Here is a 9,018-nt window from a genome sequence, read left to right on the forward strand (position 1 = left end):
TTAGGGAAACTTTATTTTAGGGTAACCCAAGTTTTCCAGCCACACCGGTCTACAGAGGGACTCACCGTAACGGGCATCCCCCACATTTCACCAGTCACATGGTCACATGGTCTCACCTAACTGCAAGGACCCTGGGAAATGTGTGCCCCCTGCAATCCTTTTACAGTGAAGAAGAGGGAAATCTGTTCTCATGGACAGCTGTCAGCCTCCACTCGTCACACCCATGAACATGTGGATAAACACTCGCCCTAGGTAATAGCTATCTCGCCTAACAATTTTAGCCACTGATGTAGAGCTGGATGTCCTACGGATAAAATGTGTGCTTTGCATGTTTTATCTACAGGGATCTAAGGGAGATGCAAGACTTAGCTCTAACAGGGGTGAGGATTTGGACAGAAATTTCAAGTGTCATCATAGTCCAGGCTTCAGAACAAAGAGGCTTGGATTTGGGTCCAGGGCGTCTACTTGGGAGAATCACTGAACTTCTCTCTCAGCCCTCAGTTCTCTGCAGAAGGGAATCCAGGAAAATAATGGATGTGGCATGGCCTGTTAAGCTGAGAAGTGTTGTCACATGTCAAGGGATTATTTTCAGTCCAAGAGGACCTGCACAGCCTACTACCAAAGCTGCCCCTAGGGAAGGCCACAGGTGATGCTGGCCAAGGTCTGGGCTGAAGATGAACAGGTTTCCACAGGTGAGCCTGAAGGAGCTTTGCAGGAGCATGTGTGTGGGCTGCTGAGCCAGCTGGGCAGCTAATCATTAATCCACATGGATGACTTGATTTTTGATTGAGTTAACAAGTACTTATTGAACACAGTTTCCTGAAGGCCTGCAGTAAATTGGATACTACACAGGAACCCTATAAATTTTTATAGCCCTGCATTCTTCAAATATCAGGGTAGTATAAAAGACAACTGAGGAAGAATGGGAAAGAAGGAGGAGCCCTAGGGAGGTGGGTGAGACAGCGAGTGTGTGTGTGCGGGGGTGTGGTACATTGTCTTTCTTATTTCCAAGCACCAAAGAGTGTGTTCACCAATGAGAACAAACCAACCCACTGTGAAAATTACTAAAGAACATAATCTGCCCTGAGCTAATATTCATTACAACAGCTCACGTTTGCTGGGTGCTTATTAAGTGTCAGACACTACACTAAGCGTTTTATATCAGCTGCCTCATTTAACCCTGACAAGACCGAAGACTGCCACCATTACTGTGGCACTATTGTTCCCCAGGTTTTACAGATGCAGAAATGGAGGCAGACAAATACATTAAGCAATTCATTCAAGGTCACACAGCTAGTAAATGACAGACTCAGGCTTGAAACCCAGGCCTATCTCTGTACTGACACTATGCCTTTAACCTCTGGGCCTCACTAACCATCACTTACTTGTCAACCACCGGCCTCAGTCTCATTGGTGAACTGGGGTCACCGCATCCTTGCTTGCCCTATAGGGTTGTTGTGAGGCTCCACCAGGAAATGATTGCCAAGGAGTACGTTACCTTTCCAAGCCTTCTGAAAAAGGTTAAACAGCATTGCTCCAAGTTTTGCTGAGGCGATCCTGCTTTAGGCAGCTGGAGAACAAAACAGTTAGGATTAGCCAAGATTAAAATAAGCCTTTTCTGCTTAGAAACAACTTCAGAGGAAGAATGTTGTTGACTTGCCTGGCACGGATGGTTCCAAGCCCCAGAGGTCACAGTTGTTTTACCCCTGACCACCTCATCAGAACATCTAGAATCAACCATGTAGCCACCACACTGTAGAGGTTCTCAAGGTGTTCTATGGGAGCCCCCTGGGCAGAGGGACTGAGGAGGCTGGCCAACAACCAGCACCAACTTGCCACATGTGAATGGGTCACTGTGAAAGAGGGCCCTCCAGCCCCAGCCAAACCTTCGGGCAATGCAACCTCAAGAGAGACCCTGAACCAAAAACTGCTCTGACCCACAGAAACGGAGAGCTAGTAAATGATGATTGTTGTTTTAAGTCACTGATTTGGAGGGTAATTTGTTATACAGTGGTAGATAACTAATACAGAGTCTAGGCTATTTCATGGCTAAAGTACAAGGTTAAGGGGTGTTATAGTGGGCTCTTGGTTCCAAGAGAAACCAGTTCTGGCAAATGTAAGCCAAAGGGGAAGTTTCTGGGAGGGGCTCCTGGCAACCAGGGCAACAGAGAGAGGAATACCCAGGTAGGCACACCTCCATGGCTCTGAGGAACCACTAACCATTCCACACATCCCATCTGAGCCAGCTCAGGCTGCTAATAGAATACCATAGACTGGGTGGCTTAAATAAAAAGCATTGAATTCTTACAATTCTGGAGGCTGGGAAGCCCAAGATCAAGGTGCCAGCAATCTGGTGTCAGGTGACAGCTCTTTCCAGTTTCACATGAGCATCTTCTTACATCCTCACAGGCAGAGAGCAGAGCAGAGAGAGGGGAAGCAAGATCTCTCGCGCGCGTCTTCTCTCCTAAGGGCACTACTCCCATCTGGGACAGCTCCACCTCGTGGCCTAGCTACCCCAAAGGCCCCACTCCCTCGTACCACCCTATTAAGTGTTCGTGTTTTAAAATATGAATTTTTAAAGAACACAAACACTCATTTTATGGCAAGTCCTCCATCTGTTGTCCCAGGAGTGTCTGCAGCGATAATGATGTGCTCCAGCCTCCTGGCTACACCAAGGGCAGGAAAGAAAGATTCTGCCTCTTTGGTATTATCTCCCTCTAAGACTATGCCCAGTGGGGAAAGATGATTCCTGAAAGGAAATTGGGGTGATGTTGGGGAGGGGGATGGAATCCATAAATGTCCAACCCAGGGGCCCCTGCATGGTGTTGCAGACATCAGGAGAAAGACATCAAATATTATTGAACCAAATCAAATGCAGGCAGTGGGCTGAGTGTTTTACATTCATGGTCTCGTTCATCCTCACAAGAGTCTTTCAAGAAGGGTGTTGTTATCCCCATCGTCCAGACAGGGAGATGGAACCTCACACACATCAAGTAACTTGCCCAGGTCTTCGTGAAAAGTGGTAGATTTGGTTTTTAAGTTCAAGTCTGTGGAGTTTCAGGGTCCTTACTTTGTCCCATGTTACCAGGCTGCCAAGACTGAGCCTCCAAGGAATGGAATTGCATTCTGCTTTGATGAAATCAAATTAGTTAAAAAATGTTCTTTAAGGGAAAGAGACAAAGGCTGAAGAAGGTCACCTGATGTGCTCCCACCGGGAAATGTACCAGCGTCATGTCTGACCAGCCTGGTCCGGAAAGAAGGGGGTCGTCACAGGCAAAAAGGGCAGCACAAACACACAAAGAAAGAGTTTCCAGAAACGGGAGCTTCCCAAGGCCTAAGACCATGTGCACGGCAAGTTGTCCACTTCTGCCACCTGGCCACAGATGGCCTCTTCGGCCCCAGCTCAGGAAGCCCAACTTTGGGGAAGCCCGTGGATGGGCATACAATGGGCACAAGCAGGATGTGAAGGTTCCCTTCATAGATATGCAAGATGACCAATGACACTAGGTCCCCTTCTCTGTCACACACGCGTCTCATGTTTTTCTGAGATCCCCAGGGACAGGATGGCCAGCTCCTCCCCAGATTAGGTGTTAGGTCCTTCCCCATCCCCATCTCTACTCTCTATTCCACTAAGGAATTTTTCTAAAATCCCATATTCACCCACTTCAGCATTTCCTAAATATTACTCTTAATTTTATGATTGCATCTTTCCTAGCTTTTTTGCAAAGCAAATCTACTCCCACCTGAAGGCTGCTAGTTAATATAAAGCATATTCCTGTCCTCAGGGTAATGTCTTTATGACACTAACCAGCTACTATTGATGTTAGCTTTTTGTTGGCCAAGAAGAAACTAGCATAGGCTAGAATTAAGACAGCATGAGAAAGATTGCCTAAAGATAAGAAAGTAAATGAGGGACACCATGATTCTAAGCACATAATAAGTATTCAAATATGTGCTGAGTAGATGAATAAACATACTTGTGTAAGGCTTTTAAAAGAATGATTAAGGATAAAAGTTCTCATAAAAGAGTATTCCCAGGCTTTTGTATTTCTTTTTTTTTCCATTTATTTTTAGAGAGAAGGAAAGGGAGGGAGAAAGAGAGGGAAAGAAACATCAGTGTGTTGTTGCCTCTCGCACCCCCTCTCCTGGGGACCTGGCCCACAACCCAGGCATGTGTCCTGACTGGGGATAGAACCAGAGACCCTTAGGTTCGCAGTCCAGTACTCAACCCACAGAGCCACACCAGCCAGGGCCCAGGCTTTTGTATTTCTAATATTAATCATTGGTTTGGTTCGGTTCTTTAATTTGGGGAGGGGGAAATCAACACAAGATCACTAACTTTTTATTTTGCCAAGTAAAAATAGTTTAATAAAACTATCATTTCTATCACTATATATTCATAAATTAAAAGACCCTTTGACACCAACAAAGAAGGGAGGGTATGATCACAGAATAAGGGACAGTCTTTCCAAAGAAAGAATCATGAGCATATTGGATAGGGGTCATAGTTGTACATTATAGAATCCCCTTCAGCTAGTTTAAGCACAAAACACTATCATATGGAATCTAGATAGTTCACAGAAACATTGGAAGGGCTGAAGGAACAGACTCGAAGTCAAACTTCCCCAAACCACATCCCAGAACCAGGGCGCTGAGGCAGCTGCCAAGTCAGGGAGGTGCTGCCACAGCTGCTGGCTCCCGGACTGCAGCTCCTCAAAAATAAGCAGCAGGCTCGTGCCCTGTTCGACCCCCCAGACTATTTAATGCTGAGTCAAGCTCCTCCATGAGTTCAGCAGGTTGGCAGACACCAAACATATCTAGATCCCCATCTGCCAAGGAATCGGGGGAACGCGGGTTTCCTTTTCAGCCTCTGCAGTACAGGAAGGTACGTGGGGCTGGAGGAGGAACTCAGTAAATCAGTTCACTTCTGTGGGTGCACTTTTGTTGCCTTCTCATGAAATATGTCAAGGTCTGACCCTGGATTGTGCAGGGATCAGAAGGGCATCCTGAGGGATGTGTGAAGTCATACTTTACCGAGATGATTCTGAAGGTCAGGGAATAACACCACCAACCCTTGCTGAGGTCAGGACTCTTTGGGGGAAGAGATTCGCTGCCTGGGGCCACAGCATTAACGGCACCTGGCTCTAACGGAAATCTGTCGTGTGCACGGCTCTCAATCAACTCCTGAATATTTTTCCATATGTGGGAATATTTGCATGTAATGAATCCTACCTCCCCAATATGCAAGTCAGAGTTCAAATTTCCAGACTCCTTTGCAGCCAGGATTCGGCATGCAATCAGGGTGCTGCCAATCTGATTGATGCCTGTACTTGAGATTCATCCAGACATGGGTAGCGTGAAGAAGCGGGCAGTACAGTGCATGGAGTTTTCCTGTTTGCTGACAAGGGTGGCAGCAGAGGCCTCAGCTTTCAGAACCGGTGGTGGTGAGATCTGCTTCCCGCCTCAGAAGTGGCGGTGGTGGGCAGGGGCACCTGCAGTTCCTGAGACTCAGCGCTCACTAGTGCAGCCATAGAAACACCAGCGTCTCCCACTTGGGCTAGTCCTACTGAAGCAGGGTGCAGCCAAGAGGAGGGCCCCAAGAAGGGATTTGTAATGGGGTCCAGGACTCGGGGTGTCCAGGAAATATTAGAAAAATGTATGTAGGATGTCCTCACCCCCACAAGCCTGAGCCAGAGGGGATGGGACACATGGAACAGGGCCATTCAGAGCTGTTTTGGGTAGCAACAGCTTTGCAGCTATCCGCTGGCACGGTCATTTAACATATCTATAACCTTTAACTGGTTTCATACATATGTTAAATAGCTGTGGCCATGCTTTGAGCCAGGGGGATGGGAGTGACTTCCACCCAAGATGGGACTGGGAAGCAACTCCCCCTGGTTACAGGGCCTGCGTGAGAGCTTGGAGACGATTGGCTCCATGCCCATGGGGCCACACCTGCCCAGACTTACTATGGCAGCCCAGTAAAGCTGGAAGAATACGGGGATGCTGGCAGGTGTAACTGACTGTAGGAGGAGTCGGAAATGGGGCTGCAAAGGAAGATGGGCGCTGGGATTTAAACCTAGGCGCGGCAGCCATAGAAGGAGGGAGGACCACAAGGTTTTGAGGGAGAAAGGAGTAGACCATGGGGCTCTGAAGTAAATGGGAGAACCACGAGGTTCTGAAGCAAGTAGATAGATAAAGGTCCATGTGGTTCTGAAGTAAAGAGGAGAGTACCACGAGGTTCTGAGGGGAAAGGAAGAGGGCCAGGATCAGGCAGCTTTGGTGAAGTAAAGAGAGGACCACGCGGTTCTGAAGGAGAGTAGAGAGGACCATGTGGTTTTGGAGTGCTTCTTTTTGCCACGCAGCTTAGGCAGCAGGAGAGACTTTGCCAGGAAGAAAGGGGAGAGAGGACTCTTGCTGGTGGGCCGTGAGAAGGTGCCACATGGCTTTGGATTAACTGGAGATTGCAGCAGCCACACAGCTGATGGTGCCGGGAGCCTGAATCACAGACTTCTACTTCCTTTCCTGAGACACGGTACCCCGGACTGGGCACAGGGAGAGGGAAGGACTGTGCATCTGTGGGTATTCTAAAGGACTTTAGTATCTTATTGAAGACATTAAGTCATTACTTTTAAGTTTGTGTAACTTTTAAGTAAACAATTCCTTTCCTTTTCACCAGTCTCTGGCATTGAGAGACGTCTTTCCTCTGGTGGCGGGCATTTCAAACCTAGCAGGTGGGCGTGGGGGAAGGAACCTCCAGAGACAGAAAGGGGGAATCCTTTCTGTAATAATTTATCGTGAACCACCACCCCCTGCCCTTGCTCTGTAACACTACCGCACAGTTTAGGGCATCGTTGCTGGAAGAAACATTACCTCAATTTTATTTCTCAGCCTTCCAAGTTATTATTTATCTTTCAGAGTAAAATCCTCTGATTGCCTCAACCAACCAGAGCGAATTCTGTTGTCAACAGCCAAGCACCCACCTAATGTGCTGGATGACGAAGCACCTGACTGAGCCCCTGGCCTCTCCATCACACCGGTGTGCAAGCCATTTCTACAGCAGAGGGGGTCTGCCTGAGCCTCCTCATTTCCTTCTTGTGTCAGGTGTGGAGTGCGGAAAGAGAGGGAGGAAAAGAGCCCTTCTCTCCACTGCCACCATTCCAGAAGCTCCTACGGAGCAAGTATGCTTTTCTTCATTGAACTTTTATCACCAACACTTTGTGCTCAGCAAATGGTTGATGAATGAATGAATCAAACACGCTATAAAACACACTATAAAGTTACGCCCAACTGGAGCCATAACCCATACCCCCACCGTCCGCTACAGGACCCACTGGCCACACAGCTGCTGAGCACTTGTGATGCAGCTAGTACAACTGAGGAACTGCACTTTTATTTTATTTCAATTGATCTAAATTTTTAAGTTTATACCTCATTTCATTTTTGGAACACTTCTAGCTTAACTTGTGTATGTAAATGTACTTTTTATGCTATAAATTTTATAAAAGCGAAATACTGGCCAAATATTTCTAACAAAAAGGTAGCACATGCTCAGTATAGACTGAGATGTGCTGTAACTGTGAACTACATACCGAATTCCAAATCCTTTAAGAAAAAAGAATGTAAAAAACGCCATTAATAATTTTTTATTGATCACATAGGAAAATTATAATACCTTGAATATGTTAGGTTAAATAAGATATATTATTAAAACTGACTTGACCTGTTTCTCTTTACATTTTTTGAGGTGACTACTGGAAAATGTAAAATTAAATATGTGACTTTCATTCTATTTCTGTTGGGCAACACAAATCTGGCCACTGGCACGAATGTCACTCGGCAGGTAAACAGGGTGTCAAGCACACATGTTACTTCTGAGCACTGGAGTCTCTAACCCTAAAGACCTGACCTCTCCTGCTCATTCTCCTCCCAGCTCTAAACCCAACGGGAGAAGTTTAGGCATGGGCTTCTACAACATGCATAAAAGCAGAATCACAAATTTCGTGTTTTTAGGAACTAGACAGATAACTGTGGAGAGCAGGATCAATAAAATGGCATTGGTCCAATCAAGATGGCATAAACTATATTAAAAAAATGGAGTCACTCATGTCAACCAAGATGGCTGTCCATCACCCATGACACTTTGGTTCAGGAGGAAAACTACCTAAGTCATGCTAGACACATCTGGCAAGGAGACACACCCAAAATATCTGCACATGTGACCAGAACAGCCATGTCTGCCGAGTGGGACCACCCATAGCTAGGTGCCTGGGCAAACTCCACACTTGCCAGCAGGGTGTCAAGCAGAACAGCCATGTGCCGCCCATAGGCTCCTGGGCCAATTCCACATTTGACATCAGGGCTGCCAAGACATTTATCAAAAAGACCCAGAAAGGGGAAGTACACCATTTTCAAGGTATGACAGACAAGTTCCAGACCACTGCTGAGACAGCCGAGCCCCAAACAACAGAGTGCTGCTCCGCACCAAGCTGGTCTCCCTTGGCATCGGCCACTAGAGGCTCTGCCCTGCTGGACTGAGGACTTCACCTGCCCTGCTGCCCACCTGGCTCTGGAGGACCTTCCTTACAAGACACTGATCACTCCTTTGCCCACTGTGCTGCCTCCCGCACCTGCAGACTGAGACGCTGGGACTCGGGTTCGTTATCGCCCGTTGATTGCTGTGTTATAATTCTCTCAGACTGTTAGAGTGTGAGTAGGATATTAAGTAACCTGCATTCAATAAAAGCTGAATGAATAGCAGAGTTACTGTGTGTGACTCTTGTCTATTCTTTGGTGCCCGGCTTCTCAGCAGGCAGCCAGCCCAGCAGTTGCCCAGCTGACTTATAGGAAAGACTACATCACCAAGACATGCTGGTGACACTAACCTATCAAGAAAGGGCTGCAGGTAACGCCACAGGCAGTAACCAATTGCTCTATTTAAAGGCCATATGCAAAGAAAAATCCCCAAGTGTATGTCCCCTGGGTTACCACTGTGCCATTTCTGCACAACCCTATGAA

Source organism: Desmodus rotundus, chromosome 11 (genome assembly GCF_022682495.2).
Source record: "Desmodus rotundus isolate HL8 chromosome 11, HLdesRot8A.1, whole genome shotgun sequence".
Classification (NCBI taxonomy): Eukaryota; Metazoa; Chordata; class Mammalia; order Chiroptera; family Phyllostomidae; genus Desmodus; species Desmodus rotundus.